The sequence below is a fragment of the Phocoena sinus genome, chromosome X, assembly GCF_008692025.1.
Source record: "Phocoena sinus isolate mPhoSin1 chromosome X, mPhoSin1.pri, whole genome shotgun sequence".
NCBI lineage: Eukaryota > Metazoa > Chordata > Mammalia > Artiodactyla > Phocoenidae > Phocoena > Phocoena sinus.
The window spans coordinates 126,589,471-126,608,335 of NC_045784.1; the positions used below are offsets into that span (position 1 = coordinate 126,589,471).

Below are 18,865 nucleotides of genomic sequence, written 5' to 3' on the forward strand. Positions count from 1 at the left end.
ATTGTCATTTGTTTCTAGGTATTTTTTGATTTCCTCTTTGATTTCTTCAGTGATCTCTTTGTTATTTAGTAGTGTAGTGTTTAGCCTCCATGTGTTTGTATTTTTTACAGATTTTTTCCTGTAATTGATATCTAGTCTCATAGGGTTGTGATTGGAAAAGATACATGATATGATTTCAATTTTCTTAAATTTACCAAGGCTTGATTTGTGACCCAAGATATGATCTATCCTGGAGAATGTTTCATGAGCACCTGAGAAGAAAGTGTATTCTGTTGATTTTGTCTGTTCTTCTGTCTCAGTTATTCTGCTATTGATTCCTTCTAGAGAATTTTTAATTTCATTTATTGTGTTGTTCATCACTGTTTGTTTGCTCTTTAGTTCTTCTAGGTCCTTGTTAAACCTTTCTTGTGTTTTCTCCATTCTGTTTCTAAGATTTTGGATCATCTTTACTATCATTATTCTGAATTCTTTTTCAGGTAGACTGCCTATTTCCTCCTCATTTGTTTGGTCTGGTGGGTTTTTACCTTGCTCCTTCATCTGTTGTGTCTTTCTCTGCCTTCTCATTTTGCTTAACTTATTGTGTTTGGGGTCTCCTTTTCACAGACTGCAGGTTCGTCGTTCCTGTTGTTATTGGTGTCTGACCCCATGGGTAAGGTTGGTTCAGTGCGTTGTGTAGACTTCCTGGTGGAGGGGAGTGGTGCCTGTGTTCTGGTGGATGAGGCTGGATCTTGTCTTTCTGGTGAGTAGGACCATGTCTGGTGGTGTGTTTTGGGGTGTCTGTGAACTTATTAGGATTGTAGGCAGCCTCTCTGCTAATGGGTGGTGTTGTGTTCCTGTCTTGCTAGTTGTTTGGCATGGGGTGTCCAGCACTGTGGCTTGCTGGTCGTTGTGTGGAGCTGGGTCTTAGCGTTGAGACGGAGATCTCTGGGAGAGCTTTCGCCGATTGATATTACATGGTGCCGGGAGGTCTCTGGTGGACCAATGTCCTGAACTCGGCTCTCCCACCTCAGAAGTTCAGTCCTGACACCTGGCTGGAGCATCAAGACCCTGTCAGCCACACGGCTCAGAAGAAAAGGGAGAAAAAAAAAGAAATGAAATAAAATAAAAGTTATTAAAATAAAAATTTAAATAATTATTAAAATTAAAATGATAAAAATAAGAAAGAAGAGAGCAACCAAACCAATAAACAAATCCACCAATGATAACATGTGCTAAAAATTATACTAAAAAAACAAGAAAACGGACACAGAGAACCCTATGACAAATGGTAAAAGCAAACCTATACAGACAAAATCACACAAAGAAGCATACACATACACACTCACAGAAAGAGAAAAAGGAAAATAATATATATAAAAAGGAAGAGCAACCAAATCAATAAACAAATCTACTAATGATAATAAGCTCTAAATACTAAACTAAGCTAAACATAAAACGGGAAACAAATTCAATCCAGAAAGCAAACCCCAAGTCTACGGTTGCTCCCAAAGTCCACCGCCTCAATTTTGGGATGATTTGCTGTCTCTTCAGGTATTCCACAGATGCAGGGTACATCAAGTTGATTGTGGAGATTTAATCCGCTGCTCCTGAGGCTGCACAGAGGAATTTCCCTTTCTCTTCTTGATTTGCACAGCTCCTGGGGTTCAGCTTTGGATTTGGCCCAGCCTCTGCATGTAGGTCGCCCTCTGGTGTCTGTTCTTCGCCCAGACAGGAGGGGGTTAATGGAGCAGCTGATTAGGGGGCTCTGGCTCGCTCAGGCTGGGGGGTGGGGGGGGGGAGGGAGGGAGGGGTGTGGAAAGTGGAGCGAGCCTGCGGTGACAGACACTGGCATGACGTTGCACCAGCTTGAGGCGCGCCATGTGTTCTCCTGGGGAAGTTGTCCCTGGATCATGGGACCCTGGCAGTGGCGGGCTGCACAGGCTCCCGGGAGGTGAGGTGTGGATAGTGACCTGTGCTCGCACACAGGCTTCTTGGTGGTGGCAGCATCAGCCTTAGCGTCTCATGCCCGTCTCTGGGGTCCGCGGTTTTAGCCGCGGCTCACGCTCGTCTCTGGAGCTCGTTTAGGCGGTGCTCTTAATCCCCTCTCCTCGCGCACCCAGAAACAACGGTCTCTTGCCTCTTAGGCAGGTCCAGACTTTTTCCCGGACTCCCTCCCGGCCAGCCGTGGGGCACTAACCCCTTTCAGGCTGTGTTCACGCAGCCAACCCCAGTCCTCTCCCTGGGATATCACCTCCAAAGCCCGAGCCTCAGCCCCGGCGGGTGAGCAGACAAGCCTCTTGGGCTGGTGAGTGCCGGTCGGCACCGATCCTCTGTGCGGGAATCTCTCTGCTTTGCCCTCCGCACCCCTGTTGCTGTGCTCTCCTCCGTGCCTCAGAAGCTTCCCCGCCGCCACCCCCGTCTCCGCCAGTGAAGGGGCTCCTAGTGTGTGGAAACTTTTCCTCCTTCACAGCTTCCTCCCACTGGTGCAGGTCCCGTCTCTATTCCTTTGTCTCTGTTTTTTCTTTTTTGTTTTGCCCTACCCAGGTATGTGGGGAGTTTCTTGCCATTTGGGAAGTCTGAGGTCTTCTGCCAGCGTTCAGTAAGTATTCTGTAAGAGTTGTTCCACATGTAGATGTATTTTTGATGTATCTGTGGGGGGAAGGTGATCTCCACATCTTACTCCTCCACCATCTTGAAGGTCCCCTAATATCCTATTTTAAAATTTACATTTATTTGGTTACCAGTGAAGCTGCTTTTTCTTTCTATTCTTTACTCTTTTGCCCAATTTTCTGTTCTGCTGTAGATATTTTTTCTTATTTTCTTGAGAAATTTAAGAACTTCTTTGTCATTCATGCAGGTTTTCTCCTTTGGCTAGTTATTGTGATATACTGTGTGTCTAGATTTACTAATATTAGATTGTACTCCTGAAATAATTCCTCTTTCCTTATGGTGTAGTATTCTTTTTTTAAAATTTATTTATTTATTTATTTTATTTATTTATTTTTGGCTGCGTTGGTTCTTCATTGCTGCACGTGGGCTTTCTCTAGCTGTGGCGAGCGGGGGCTACTCTTCGTTGCGGTGTGCGGGTTTCTCAATGTGGTGGCTTCTCTTGTTGCAGAGCATGGGCTCTAGGCACGCAGGCTTCAGTAGTTATGGCACAGGGGCTCAGTAGTGGTGGCTCGCGGGCTCTAGAGCGCAGGCTCAGTAGTTGTGGCGAATGAGCTCTGTTGCTCCACGGCATGTGGGATCTTCCCAGACCAGGGTTCGAACCTGTGTCTCCTGCATTTGCAGGCGGACTCCTAACCACTGTGCCACCAGAGAAGTCCTGGTGTAGTATTCTTTTTGTCTTGCTGAGTTTGGTTTGCTGGTATTTTATTTAGGATTTTTGCATCTATGTTCGTAAGTGACATTAATCTTCAGTCTTCTCTCTCTCAGTGTTTTGCGCATGTGTTTACCAGGTTTTGTGGGTAGGATAACTTTAGTTTTATAAAATAATGGGGCTTAGTTCCTTCTTTTCCTCTATACTGGAAGCTATATTTAGAGGATGGAAATTATCTGTTCCTTGTAAATTATAAAGAACTTACTCATAAAACTGTCTGGACACTATTATATTCATTGGAGGAAATATTTTTAAACAGCACAGGTTTTTTTCCCCCATATTTTGTACATCTTTGTGATTCTAATTGGCTACGTTTCCTAGAAAATCATCCATTTTTGAGATTTTTCAAATTCATTAGCAATATCAAGATTTATTGAGATATAATACACATACCATACAATTCATCCATTTAAAGTGGATTTTAGTATATTCACAGAGCTGTATATTCACAACCATCACCACAATCATCACAATAAATTTTATAACAGTTTCAAAACCCCCGAAAGAAACCCTAGCCATTAGCACTCACTCTGTTTCCCCTTAATTCTCCCTAGCCCTAGGCAGCTACTAATCTGCTTTCTGTCTCCATAGATTTGCCTCCTCTAGACCTTTCATATAAATGGAATCATATACTGTAATCTGTAGTCTTTTGTGTGACTGGATTCTCTCACTTAAGGTAATGTTTCCAAGGCTCACCCATGTATTAACATGGACTAGTACTTCGTTCTTTCTTTAATTTTTTTAAATTAATAGACTTTTATTTTTAGAAGTTTTAGTTTTACAGACAGTGAGCAGATATTGCAGAGTTCCCACATACTCCCCCCTCTTCCCACTCCTCTGACCATAGTTTTTCCCACCAACATCTTGCATTGGTATGGTTCATTTGTTACAAGTGATGAACCAATATTGAAACATTATTATTAACTAAAGTTCATAATTTACATTAGGGTTCGCTCTTTGTGTTGTACAGTTCTGTGGGTTTTGACAAATGCGTAATGTCATGTATCCGCCATTGCAGTATCATATAGAATAGTTTTGATGAATAGTTGGAGCACAGGGGATTTTTGGTGCAGTGCAGTCCTTCCCTCCCCCAGAACCTCTAGCAAACCACTGCTTCTATGGCTTCATCTTTTCCAGAATGTCATGTAGTTGGAATCATACAGCATGTAGCCTTTTCAGATTGTCTTCTCTTAGTAATATGCATTTGAGGTTCCTCCATGTCTTTTCAAGGTTTGATAGTTCATTTCTTTTTAGCACTGAATAATATTCCTTTGTCTGGATGGACAACAGTTTATTTATCCATACACTAACCAAAGGACATTTTGCTTGCTTCCAAGTCTTGGCAATTATGAATAAAGCTGCTGTACATGTCTGTATAGAGGTTTTTGTGTGGACATAAGTTTTCAACATGTTTGGGTAAATACCAAGGAGCATGATTGCTGGATCATATAGTAGGAGTATGTCCTCCAAATTGGCTGCACCGTTCTGTATTCCCATCAGTGATGAACAAGAGCTCTAGTTGCTCTCCAGCCTTCCTAACATTTGGTGTTGTCAGCTGTTTAGATTTTAGCCATCCTAGTAGTGCATGGTAGTATTTCATTATTGTTTTAATTTGTAATTCCTTAATTATATTTGATGTGGAGCATCTTTTCATATGCTTATTTGCCATCCATATGTCTTTTTTTGTGAAGTGTCCAGATCCTTTGCCCATTTTTAAATGGGATTGTTTGTTTTCTTACTGTTGAGTTTTAAGGATTCTTTGTATATTTTAGGTACAAGTCCTTTATCCTACATATTTTGCAAATATTTCTCCCAATCTGTGATTTCTCTTTTCATTCTTTTAACAATGTCCTTCACAAAGCATAATTTTTGTGTGTGTGTGTGTGTGTGTGTGTGTGTGTGTGTGTGTGTGTGTGGTACGCGGGCCTCTCACTGTTGTGGCCTCTCCCATTGCGGAGCACAGGCTCCGGACGCACAGACTCAGTAGTTGTGGCTCACGGGCCCAGCCACTCCGCGGCATGTGGGATCCTCCCGGACTGGGGCACGAACCCATGTCCCCTGCATCGGCAGGCGGACTCTCACCACTGCACCACCAGGGAAGCTCCCAAAGCATAATTTTTAAAAATAAAGTATAATTTTTTTTTTACAGCTAAATGATATTCCATTGTATGGATATACCAGATTTTCTTTATGCATTTAATAGTTGGTGGACACTTGGGTTGTTCCCTTTTGGCTATTATAAATAGTGCTACTATGAATATTTGTGTACAAAATTTTGTTTGGGCATAACATTTTTCATTTCTCTTGGATAGATATCTAGGAGTGGAATTGCTGGATCATATGGCTACTCTATGTTTAGCTTTTTGAGGAACTGCCAGACTTTTCCATAGAAACTGCCTGACTTCTCCAAAGCAGCTGCACCACTTTACATTCCCACTAGCAATGTAGGAGGGTTTCCATTTTCTCCATATCCTCACCAACACTTGTTATTGTCAGTCTTTTTGATTACAGCCATAGTAGTGGGTATGAAGTAGTATCTCTTTGTGTTTTGATTTGCATTTCCCTAATGGCTCGATGCTGAGCATATTTTCATGTGCTTCTTGGCCATTTGCATACTTTCTTTTCCTCTTCACTTTGATATTCTCTTCCATGAGAATTTCCCTGATTCCACTGATACCTTCATACACGTGTTTTTCAAATATTAACTTCCACATCTGAGCTTTCTCCTGAGATTGTCTCGGATTCCCATCTGCTTACTAGAGATTAATGTCCCGATTGCATCTCAGAATTAGTATATCCCAACTGAAACTCATCAGCTTTCCTCCCAAGCTATTTATTCTTTCTGCATTTCTAATTCTGTTATTTATACCATTATTCTTCTAATCACCTGAACTGGAAACTTGTCATCATATCTGGATGTAAGAGAAATGGGATAGGGAAGAGTCGATTCATTACCAAGTTCTATGTTACTTTCATAATGTTTTGCATCTGTTTTCTCTTTATTCTCTCCTTCTTGATCTCTAACCTCTTTTGACTTTCTCAGTCTCTTATCCTCCTGGTTCTCTTACATCTGATTATTTTATCTCAGGTTCTTTTTACCTTAAATGACCTTAATTTTTACCTTAAATGTTATTTTTACCTTAAATGATCTGCCCGTTTCTTGACCATCTTCTGTGATCATTATAAATCTTCTGCCTTGGTTATTTTTACATAATCCCAAGATGTGAACTATCATTTACACACTTATAACTCCCAAATATATATTTCTAGCTCTGAAATATCTTGAGAACTTCAGACACATGTATCCAACCATCTGCAGGACATCTCTATTTCACAGACTTCTCAAACTCAGAACAGTAATCCTTTGGTATCCACGGGGGATTGGTTCCTGCACTCCTGTGGATACCAAAATCTGAGGATGCTGAAGTACCTTATATAAAATGACACAGTATTTACGTATAACCTACGCACATCCTCCTGTGTACTTTAAGTAATCTCTAGATTACTTGTAATACCTAATACACTGTAAACGCTATGTAAATACTTGTAAATACCATGTAAATGCTATGTAAATGTTTACCGAAGCATGGAAAATTCAAGTTTTGCTTTGGGGAACTTTCTGAAATTTATTTTTCAAATATTGTTGACATGTACTTTGTTGAATCCGTGGTTGTGGAACCTGTGGCTCTGCCAGCTGTATGGTTAAACTGAACTAGTCCCATCCCAGCTGCCCCCAAACTTGCTCTGCCTCTCAGTCGATGGCAATGCCATTGATCTGGGGTCCTTAGGATAGAAATCTGGCCATCATTCCTTTTCTCTCCCTCTCCCCAAAAGCCACACATTTACCAAATCTATTCTATTGGAAAATTGCCCTGAATCCATTGTACCCCCATGCTGCTTCTTTGTTCTAGCTTTTATCGGCTCTCATGTAGACGGTTTCAGTGACCTGTAATCTGGTCTCTCACCATGCTCCACAACCCCTTCCACCAGCGCGAAGTTATTTTCCAAACTGAAAATTTAGTCATGGCCATTTCACTGCAAAGAACAAACAGAAACAAGAACACCAATAGTAACAACAAAATAAAAACATGAAAATATTTAGAGTCGCCCTGGTGGCTCCCCAGTCTCCTAAAGCAGATAGTTCAAGCTCTCAGCCGGGCATATTGATGTGCTTCCTGCCTACTTCTTTAGCTTCATCTCTCATGATGCCCCACCCCCATCTTATCTCAGCCTCCAGCAATATTCTTCTAGGATGTTTAACAAGTTCCCTCTGCTCAGACTCTTCTTCCTGCCTTGTCTGCCTTCTTCATCCTTCAAAAGCCCTGTCTGGGTGTCCCCTCTTCTGGAGAGCCTTTTCTGAGACTTCCAGCTCTGGGATTCTTCTGGACTTCGTACAATGTCATATTGCAACTCTTTTGTTTATGTCTGTCTTCCCTACTAGGCTGTGAGCTCTACAGGGACAGATTTTGGCTGATTTTCCAGCTATGGAGTAGATGCTCAGTAAATATTTATTGAATGAGTGATTGAGACGGTCCATGGGCCGAATGTTATCCTGGAAGTCTAACTCCATATGTCTAGTGTGCAATAACATGATAGCACAGGTCTCATCTTTTATTTTCTCCTAGTCAAAGAGCTCAAACCTTGCAATTTCTTGGAGGTAGGCATGATCACCTGGCTGGTGTCCAGAAGGAATGCTTGATAAGAACCTGCTTCAGTGAAAGTGGACTTATGCTTTCTGGGGGTCTGTACATAAAGGAAATGCTTCTGTCTCCTCTTTGCCTGGCTCTTGGCATAACTTCTGATAGCTCCCCCATGCTAGGAGTTACTTCTGAGCCAATGAGGCATCAGATTGCATTAAGGGATTGGGCATTATATCACATGCTGTCATTGCTAGATGCCTGCAGAGTTTTGGGTTCTAAGAAGCAATTGTTGACTGGAATTTCCCCATAGAGGATGAGCAACTGTATGGGAGAGAGTGGGAGATTAGAACAGGTCCAGGAATCTTTAGTCCAAGGATTTTAGTGAGTTTGTGATCCCCTCTGGGCCTGCAGGATACAAGCCCTCAAGAACAGCAGTGTAATTTGGTAGAGAATAGCCCAGAGCTGCTCTAGGATCAAATTCTTCAGGTCCAGCAAATCAATTTGGTTTCCCTGGGCTTTGTGGGACTGAACTTTAAGACTGTTGCCTCTGGCAGTGACATCGCCAGAAATATCTCAGGGGACCCAGTACTCATCTGAGTAGACAAGCTTCAGGAAGTCCTGGATAAGCCTCAGGAAGTCAGGTTGTTGAGCCCAGTGTAAACTGCTGCATCAGGCTCCACACCCTTTCCCATGGAAACCTGAGCACAGGTCAGGCAGAGGTCAGTAGGGAGAAGGATTGGGGCTCAGTGACCTTTCTTCAGTGGTGCTCCGCTGTGACTCCTGTGTCCCTGGAGGATTAGCACCGCCCCTGCCAGAGCATGTTCTCTGTATGTTATGCTTTCCCGGGCTGTACCTCCAATCCCAGTTAGGCCAGTGCCCTTCCCTCTGGGCAGAGTGACTTTACCCTGACACCTTGGTGAGCCTAATGGAAACTACAGCTTAGTAGACTTTGGTTTTATGGAATGAAATTGTTATTTCTGGTCCAGAGAGACTAAGCAAAAGCTAAAATTGCAGACACATTTTTGCAATACTGTGTAACAGTTTACAAAAATCTAACTGATTGGTTCAACCTTCACATAACCCAGTACCTGGCACTTAGTGGACATTCACATGTTTGGTGTATGAATGAAACTGGGGATTTATTATCTTATTTTATGGATATGGGAACTGAGGCCCAAGCAGGTGAACTGAGTTCCCCAAAATCCAAATCTCCAGTTAGTCAGTGTAGAGCCTCGCTTGAAATCCAGTTCATTTCAGGTTGACATTTACTGAGTACCTCTCACATTACAGGCATTTGCCAGTGATGGATAAACGTGGTCCTTGGTTTTGAGGAGCTTTTAGGCTTGCCAGGGAGTCAGACACATAGGGAATAATTTCAGTACAATGTGCTAAGTGCTATGATAGAGAACTTTGCACAGTGTGATGGGGGTTACAGAGGAGGCACGGCTGATCCACTCTGATGAGGCCACGAAAGACTTCTTGAAGAATTGACACCTCAGTTCAGTTTTGAAGGTTCAGTGGAGGTTGGCCAAAGGTAGAAAGAACATTATAGGCTGAGAGATCAGTTTAATGGGGGACAGAGATGTGAGCCAGCATGGTATGTTTCTGAGATCACTGGAATGTTCACTGCTGAGGGTAAAGTGGCAGGAATGATGACTAGAGAGGTAGGCAGGAATCAGATCATTGAGGGTGTCAACTTTGCCTCTCACGCCATGACTTCCCAACTTTGCTGACTCATTCAAATCACCTGGGGAACTTAAAAAATATAAAGATGTTCCATCTACATTCCCAGTGATCTTCTTGATCAGCTGGGTTTGACAGTCCCTTCTGGAAGCAACAGGAAGCCATTGGCAGGTTGGTAGCAGGGGAGGGACGTAGATCGTCATATTGGATCCCTCTGGTGGTGATCTACCTGGAGGCGGGTGGATTTGAGAGAGCTGCTACTGGAAGCACAGAGACCATTAGGAGTCTGTTGAATTTGTCGAAGTGAAATTTCATGGTGAATGGAATAGGGCAGTAGCAGTGGGGATAGAGAGGAAGAGGCAGATCAAAAGAGATTTCAAAGTCTTGGAATCCTTATGATGTTGGGGCAAGGGTGCTGGCGAGGGAGAAAGAAGTGTCTAGTATAATTCTCCAGGTTTCTGGCATGGCTGCCTGGGTAGAGTGTGCTATTTCTGACCAAGATCAGGAGTGGGGGGTGGAGAGACAATGAGGAGCAATTGATCAGTTCAGCCTGGAACCTGATGAATTTGAGGTACTGTGAGACATCCAGATGGGAGGGCCGCTACTGTGTCCTGAAACTCAGGGCTAGAAACAGATACGGGCCCCTCTGTATGGGGGATTTAAAGCCACGTGAGTAGCAGAGATCTCTCAGGGAGACTGCATGGAGAGTACACCTTCAATTATTCTACCCCTTTCTGCCTTCAAGGGTTGTTCTCATGGGGAAGCAGAAGCTTTTTTTATTTTAACTGTTTCAGCAAGACAAGGCAGAGTAATTAAAGTGGCATAAGAGGTGGATTTAGGGAAGCTGAGTTGAAGCCCTGCCCCTGCCACTTCGCCACTTTGTGCAGAATTGAGTCTCTCTTAGCCTCTAGGTCTTCACCTATAAGACAAGAGTCGTAGGGACTTCCCTGATGGTCCAGTGGTTAAGACTCCATGCTCCCAGCTCAGGGGGCCCAGGTTCGATCCCTGGTTGGGGAACTAGATCCCGCATGCCACAACGAAGATCCCGCACGCTGCAGAGAAGACTCAGCGCAGCCAAAAAAATAAATGAATAAATATTTTTTAAAAAAACACGAAAAACAAACAAAAAAACCCAAAACACTGCTATGCATCACATAGTTTAGAAAAAAAGATAAAAGTCGTAGGAATGTCTGCCTCACAGGATTATTGAGAAGGTCCACTGAGAACATGTATGTGAAAAATGCCATGTAAAGAACCATAGAAAACATTAGTCGTCCCCCCCGCAAGATATTTGGACCAATGTGTGGGAATTACAGGGAGGCAGGTTTTGGCCCCATGTAAAGAAAGGCGGTCTAATGCCTTGAGCCTTTGGCTGATGGGAAGAGCTTTGGGAGGTGGGAAGCTCTGAGGCTCTGGAGGTCTTTAAAGAGAAGCTGGGTTCCTAGGGCTTCCCTTGAGAGTTTTGTCGCCAGGGGTGCTGTTGCTCAGATAGTGTTTGTGTTACGAATATACTTCTTTATCCTTCCTCTGAAAACTTTTACATGACTAGATTGTTTTCTAATTGTAAGAGTAACACAGGTACATGGTTGTTTCTTTTTCTTTAAAACCTCTTAAAGCCCTGGGTGTTTTGGCTCCTAAGTGGAGTCTTGGTTTATATACCCCTAATAACCAGGTAAACTGCTTCAGGTCTTATCGCATGGGGGCATTTATAGGCATTTTTATTCTAATGCTCTTTAATGAGGGTTTGGTGGATGCTGAAGTGTGTCTGTGTAGTGTAGCTGGGCCTCCCTAACATAGATAGGGCGGGCGAGGGGCGGAGGGAGGAGGGGGGAGGGGTGGGCATTCTGATGTCGAGACAATTCCGAATTATACGTTCCTCTAAAATGATTGATCTTTATTACTTGCAAGCAGAAATGATATTATAAACAGCAAGCCAAATATTGCCAAGTAGAGGTCTTGATGGAGTATGTTCCAATGAATAGGTAAAGATCATTTGAAATCAGCACACTGATTATTTATATGCAAATGAATGTTGTCAGAGAGCTTGGAAACAAGTTGTTCTCTGAACTGGGTTAAACATCCCCTAAGAGCTCATGTTTATACTCCTAATTTACTCAGAAACCCATTGGAAAGGTAAAATATGCCAACCCATGATTAGATTATCACAAGTTTAGTAGTAGTTTGAATTGAATTATAGTTTTATGTGTTTATTTTATTGCCAGTCACTAGTGTAACGCACATTTGCTAATGAGGCCGAATTTTCTTGCTAACTTTCTCTACCCAGCGATTATTGCTCTAAATGAAAGGTCTCCATCCAAGCTGTTTGATGAGGAGTTATCTTTCTGATAGTTTAGGTGACTTCCTGGCTCTTTTAAAAACATCACCAAAACAATTGTCCCAAATAATAGTAATTTCATACCTAGCGAATATTCTAGCTAGGAAAATGCTACTATAAGCCATATAGAGGTGAACAATTTTAAAAAGCCAAGAATGTAGGGCTTCCCTGGTGGCGCAGTGGTTGAGAGTCCGCCTGCCGATGCAGGGGACACAGGTTCGTGCCCCGGTCCGGGAGGATCCCACATGCCGCGGAGCGGCTGGGCCCATGAGCCATGGCCGCTGGGCTTGTGCGTCCGGAGCCTGTGCTCCACAACAGGAGAGGCCACAACAGTGAGAGGCCCGCGCACAGCAAAAAAAAAAAAAAAAAAAAAAAAAAAAAAAAAAAAAAAAAGCCAAGAATGTAAGAAAATGCATTCAGTCCTAATTGTGGGTGGATCCTAATTTCATCTTTTCATTCGGCAGGGCCTTCGTGATCTTTGCAAGGCCCTGGGTCCGCTTTCGATTATCCTTTTTCGTTGCACTGTAGCTATGCCAAGGGGTGGCGGAGAGAAGCTTCTAGTTGATCTTTTGAAAAAGTGAGTGTTCAAATAACCCTTGCCTCCGCCACCTCACTCCCTGCCCCCACTGCTCATCCATGGGGACTGGTGGGCCAAGAGGGAGGGAGGACTCTGTCTACGATGGCCTGGACTTCAAATCCTGAGATGATAGGGCCAGGTGGGGCAGCAGTAGGGGTGGAAGATTGAAGAACGGAATATGGTGGGATGGAAGTTGGGGGGAAGGCAGTATTAGGTCCAAGCCAAACCACAAGAAGATGGGTCAGAGTTAGGGGTAACAGATACGAGGAACGGTGGAGCATAGTTCAAGTCTAAGCCAGTCAAACCCTGCTTGGCCCATGGTGACCCAGCAAGGTGTTAAGCTTTGGCCTGACCACAGATGGAAGCTGGGCAGCTCAATAACCAGGCTGTTCTGTAAGAGCCTTAGAGTTTACATTCGCTTACCCCTCACAGATCGCCCTCTATACCAGTAAATTACTCCACATGACACACTGCCTGGACATTTTCTAGCAGGCTGGCTTTAGCGGGTGATGAAGTGTGTTGGAAAGAGGCCCGCCGGGAGAGGACAAAACTCAGGTTTTAGCCAGTCCTCTGCCACTAATTGGCCAGGAAACCTTAGGCGAGTCATCTAATCGTTCAGAGCCTCAGTTTCCCTGTATATGAAGTGAGGCTCGAGGAGGTAGAGACGTACAGTTCATCCATCACTTGTGAGTTCTAAAGCACGGAAAACAATTCTGTGGCCTTTGGCATTCAGCTTGTTTGACTTGAGGGAAAGAAACACACCCTCAGCACTACATTTGAGCTGAACCTCTGGAAACTCCAAGAGTCAAAATTGAACTCTATATAGTCAAATCCTTTCCCCAGCTTGTTTGCCGGAGCCAGGAGTGTTGAAGAGAGTCTGTGTTCTGTCGGGCTATGTAGCATTTGTGGAAACAGCACAAGGCAAGCTGCACAGAGCTCTGCAGATGCAACAGCTTATGTACTGTGTTACAGCGGAGGGCCGCTGTGTTCCAGGGACTCGGATGGGGCTGATAGCCCCCTAGTGACGCAAACACCACCAGCAAGCTGGAGCCCTTTAGTCCTTTGCCAGAATCACACATGGCTCCTTTGCTGAGGGCTGGGGTTAGATTGAGGGCCTTTTCTGAACGGCCCACCCCGTCGGTTCCACCCTCGTGAGACAAAAGACATAAGGGCTGCCAGTGGACTTTAAAATGTACATTTAAAAATAGCCCTTAATTACAAAGAATAGCTTTAGTTATAGCTTACTGCAGGCAGACCACACATTTCTGAATGATTTTACAAACGAGGGAATGGTGAGTAGTTGACAAGCACCGGTGAGTTCTTCACTGGCATGCTGGCCCGCACCTAAATCGTAATACTGAAGCACCGCAGTTTTCAGCCAAATCACAAGCAAAACACATGAACACAATTCGTTTCCCTTTTAATTGCACTACGAAAAGGAGTCTGTCTTTTGCCTTTTTTGACGTCTCATCTTAAAAGCAAAAAGACTTGAGCTAAATCTGTGTCTATACCCAATAAAGCTTGTTTTCATTTTCTTACCCAGCCAGCTAAGATTTATACATTAATTATTCAACTGATGCATCTTAAACCTCCCAGTTAAAACACACACTGCTGGCCAGGCACTGTTCACCCCCCAGCACACTTTTGCTTGCCTGCAAGGAATGAATACTTGAACTGTAAATGGGTAAACTCAGACTTTCCATATGGCGAGGTCAACAGAACTCATGGTGAACATACAAAGGATAGAAAACTAATTATTACTGAGGTTCAGGTAAGTGATTTCTTAGGCGTTTTAGCTGTCAGGCGGTGGAATAACTGTAAACCCACCAGGAAGGAATTGCCAAACACAACCTACTTATCCCTTCCCCAGTGGCTATATCGAATCTTCTTTTTTTTTTTTCTGTTCTGTAGTTTGTGCCAACCCTCTATTTAATCATTAAAAGGAACGTTATTTTAAGTATTGCTTCCTCAATGACAGTGTTTGACTGAAATCGTACAGAATGGTGACTTTGCCCAGAGCGCGACTTCCACATTCTGGCATGATTTGAGGCAACCGGAGCTATTAGTAATGGAATGCAGAGTTCCGTGGCAATTTTATTTAAAGTTTAGTTTAAGGTAATATTACATCTGACTAATGTAACCATCTGTATCCAGCCAGTCCCATCAGTGACAACATAAAATCGTTAACCACCATGTCACAGGCATCAAGTGCTTTGGCTTTGGTATAATTTTATGAGCATGCCTTCTTGTACTACTTTATTACTATCACTGAGACATCAGTAACAGCAGCAAATTTTCCAGGCATACCACAGAGCCCAAGCTAGGTGGGTGTCCTAGCTTTGTGACTAAATTCTTGCTGCTTCTAGGTCTTGGCATGTGCTATTACCTTGTCCAGGAATGTCCTTCAAGTGTTGGTTTAAAGGCCTTCTCGAGAGGTCCCCCCTCTTCCCTGTGGTATTCTTGATCACTGTACCCATTTGTTTCCTTCACAATATTTATCATAACTTAAAATGATAACTATATATTTTTTCTTGTTAATTGTCCCTACTGCGAGACTACAAGCTAGATGAGAGCAGAGACCATGTCTGTTTTTGTTCACCCATATATCCCCTTGCCTAGCTAAGTAAGTAGGGACTCTGGACATTTGGGGGAGGGGACTCTAAACATTTTAATGAATAAACGAGACAATGTGGCAAAATTACAAGGAGGCAGGGACCCCGTATGCTGAGGACTTCCAGAACAATCTCGTGGTTGCGTTTGGTCCTGCGGAGACCTGTAGGACTTTACAACAGTATACTCACGGGCGTACTGGACATTTCCACCTGATGATCCACAGACATTTCACAGTCAACGTTCCAACCTTTAACTCATCAGCTTGCGTCTCAAATCTCTTTTTCCTTCTCAGCGTCATAGCTTGGATAATGGCACTGTCATGCGTGTCATCACCCAAGTAAAATGCTTGGCATTCATTCTCCCTCTCTCTCCTCAACCCCAGCACCCAGTCCTGTGAGTGTATCTTCCTGAATGCCACTTGGACCTGTCCTGTCCTTTCCACCTCCATTGACATGACTTTTTGGTTCGGGTCCTCTCTATCGCTTATTTAGACTCCTGCAAATGCTTCCTGATGGGCTCGCTGCCTCCCTGGTCTTATACCCTAAAGACCACCTCCCTCCCTGCAAAGACTCAAACACTATCTTCTGTCCCTCTTTCCAGAATTCAGTAAGGACTGGCAATGTGCAGAAGTCGCTGGAGCCTTACTAAGAGATAGTAAAAGATTGCAGATATATGATTTCTTCAAGATTAATTTCCTTTTTGTTTCTCTGCTATGGTTCCAACAGAATAAGCTATTAAAATGCTTTGAGCTTCTGAACGAAAGCACAGAACTGTGCCAGCAGAACACCATAGAGGTTTCCTTTATTTTCTGCTAGCATGTATCTGTGATGGATGATATGACCGTGAATCTTCACTTAAATATGGAATGCTGAAATAATCATAAAATCCCAGAGTGTCAGAGCTGGACAAAGGCCATCTGGGTCCTATGTCTTAAGGCTCAGAGAAGGGAAGGGCCTTATTTAAGGTCACAAAGTGATTTAACTGCAGAATTAGGACTCAAACCCAGCTCTCTGTATTCCTCAAGCGAGTACTGTGCTGTAACTTTTTCTTCTGAGCTTTTTTTTTTTTGCTTCTCTTGTGCCTGAGTGCTAATCGGTGAGATTAGAAAGTCTGATGTGATCTTAATAAAGTGACTTACGCTTCAGTGATCATTTCCAAAGGGAGCACTTGGGAGCACTAGAGGTTTCTAGGAGCTGCCCTGGGTGCCTCCATGTGTATCAGTCAATGGGTCCCAAGTCAACAGGGCTCTGGGCTGCCCATCCCCATTTCATACTCCATATGAAGTTTTGTTTTCATCTGTTTCATACGGGCTACCACTACCATTGGATTGAAGTGACTTCGCGTTGAAAAAGTTTTGAAAACTGTGCCTCAGGAATGCATTGGTGGTTTGCTCCCCCATTTGCATATTCCAATTAAACGATATTTCTGTGGTCTTGTGTTTATTTTTGTTTTCACCTATCTCTTTACAATGATAAAGGGCAGGAAAAGCTCCAGGCTTGCTCATGTGGGTGCGGTAATGTGAGTATAGATTGTCTGTAACTTGCTGGTGGACCAGTGCCTGAGGCTGGGGTTTTATGATATCTTGGCTACGTGTTAGTGTGGATGGGTCAGGTCTACCTAAAGGGTCCTGCCCTTCCTCTCAGGCCAGGGAGTACGTGGGACTGCTTGGTAGAAGATGTATTGTCTTTAAGAGTCTAGTATTTTTTTTCCAGCTTACTTGAATTCCACATCTTCAGTCTTTGACACCGACCACTGGTAAGCAAAGTAGAAGGTCGGACTTCTGAGAGCCAGACATTATGGTGGCATAGTAAAACACTACGTGACCATCCGTGGAAGGGGGTGGTTGATACTGAAAATTGATGGAATGTGTTCACTGTGACAGGTCCCAGGAGATGGCCTCCCAGTTTCTGGCATGGGAGGGGATGGTGGGAAGGATGTAGGGGCTTTGGAGGAGGGACAAATGGTATGTCTCACTTCACTGTTTTCCTTTGGTGCTCAGAGATGTTGACATACTCTTGATACTTCTTGATATGATGAAAGGCAAGGCCACCCCTAACTTTGGTGGGCCTGGGGCAAGGGCGCAAAATACAGGCTCACTGCAAACTCCCCTTTCTCTCCAAGCTCTTGGCTCTGTCCCTTACCCTGAGGGGCCCTCCACACAAGCCTGTAGACACCAACCTTGCTCCTCAAAGTGTGGACCCCAGCCCAGAGCATCAGCATTACCCAAGCACTCGTTGGAACTGTCAACTCTCAGGGCCTACTCTAGGCCTACTTAACCAAGGTGTGGACTTTAATAAGATCCCAGATGATTCACAAGCACATTAAAGTTTGAGAGGTACTGTTGTAGCCCACATGGTCAAGCTTCACCATCACCGGGTAGAAGGGTAACAGCTGCTCAGTGGGCACCCGTCGTTCACCACTCAGGCCTAGGGTTGTGTCCATCTGTGGACCAAACCACAGAGGATTGCCAGGCCATGAACACAGGCTTGGGGCACATGGGCAGGGAATTTCAAGGTCTTGGGTAGTTTGAGAGTGGCATAGAAGAGGGAAGCATAGACGTTGGGTGAGCAAGTTCCCCTTGGCCCCATAGATTCCTTGCTCTATGGGCAGTGGTGAGGCTGGAGTGGGGCCAGAGCAAGGCCCTGTAAAGTGTGAGGTCTCGGGCAGGGACCTTGTTGCCCCAGTGCAAGAGCGATGCTGTTGAAGGTTTTCCTAAATGTCCACGTGGATGGGGGTAGGGTGGGAGCGGTTCATGAGTCCTCAGGGTACTAAGCCGCTGCCGTGCCTTGCTGGCTCTTTGTGGTGTGGGGGAGTAGTAGCGGTGGGGCCATTATTGCTTTAAAAGGGAATCAAAGCGAACTGTTCCAAGCACACTCTTGAGTAGCTAGGGAGATACATCTGTTGACTTCTCTGTCGAAGGTACACCGTGGAGGTGCTGCCTCTAGTGCCTAACGACAATTCAATTAGACCAGCTGTCGGCCTCCAGTGGGAGCCAGTTGGATGTGGGTGTAAAGGGCTTTGAACAGCTGCCTCCACACCTAGGATACAGGCAGTTTCCTCGGTGGATTAAGAGCAGTAGCTGGTGTGGTTGGGGTGAGGTGGCCAGTGGAGGGTTGAGGATGCCATTTTGTATCCACTGCCACCTAGGTGATGCCACGGTTGTGGGACAGAAGCAGGTCTGAATGAAGTCCATTAAATCGCTATCATACCTCAGCTTCTTCATCTGTAAAATGGGTCTAACAGTCCTTTCCCTGCCTGCCTTGCAGAGATGTTGGGTGCCTCTAGTGAGATAATGAACGCGAAAATGATCTTTTGTCTGTCAAGTGGAGTCCACGTGAAAAAAATGATGGTCATCCTGGGGGCTTCCCTGGTGGCTCAGTGGCTGGGAGTCCGCCTGCCGATGCAGGGGACACGGGTTCGTGCCCCGGTCCGCCGGGAAGATCCCACATGCCACGGAGCGGCTGGGCCCGTGAGCCATGGCCGCTGAGCCTGCGCGTCCGGAGCCTGTGCTCCGCGACGGGAGAGGCCACAGCAGTGAGAGGCCCGCGTACCGCAAAAACAAAACAAAAAAACAAAAATGGTGGTCATCCTACCATTTGCTATCTTTCCTTTGTGAGTGTGCTTTCCATTGCATATGAGTTTTAGATTTAAGTTGTGTT

General features: G+C 44.4%; 1 long non-coding RNA gene across 1 annotated transcript in view; it reads left to right on the forward strand.

Moving 5' to 3' along the window:
- The first annotated feature begins 2,523 nt into the window (after positions 1-2,523).
- Positions 2,524-18,865, forward strand: part of LOC116747334 — a 115,942-nt gene continuing 99,600 nt past the window's right edge. Inside the window, exon 1 of the long non-coding RNA XR_004347989.1 lies at positions 2,524-2,578. This is a non-coding gene — a long non-coding RNA (uncharacterized LOC116747334). The remainder of the gene's footprint in view (positions 2,579-18,865) is intronic.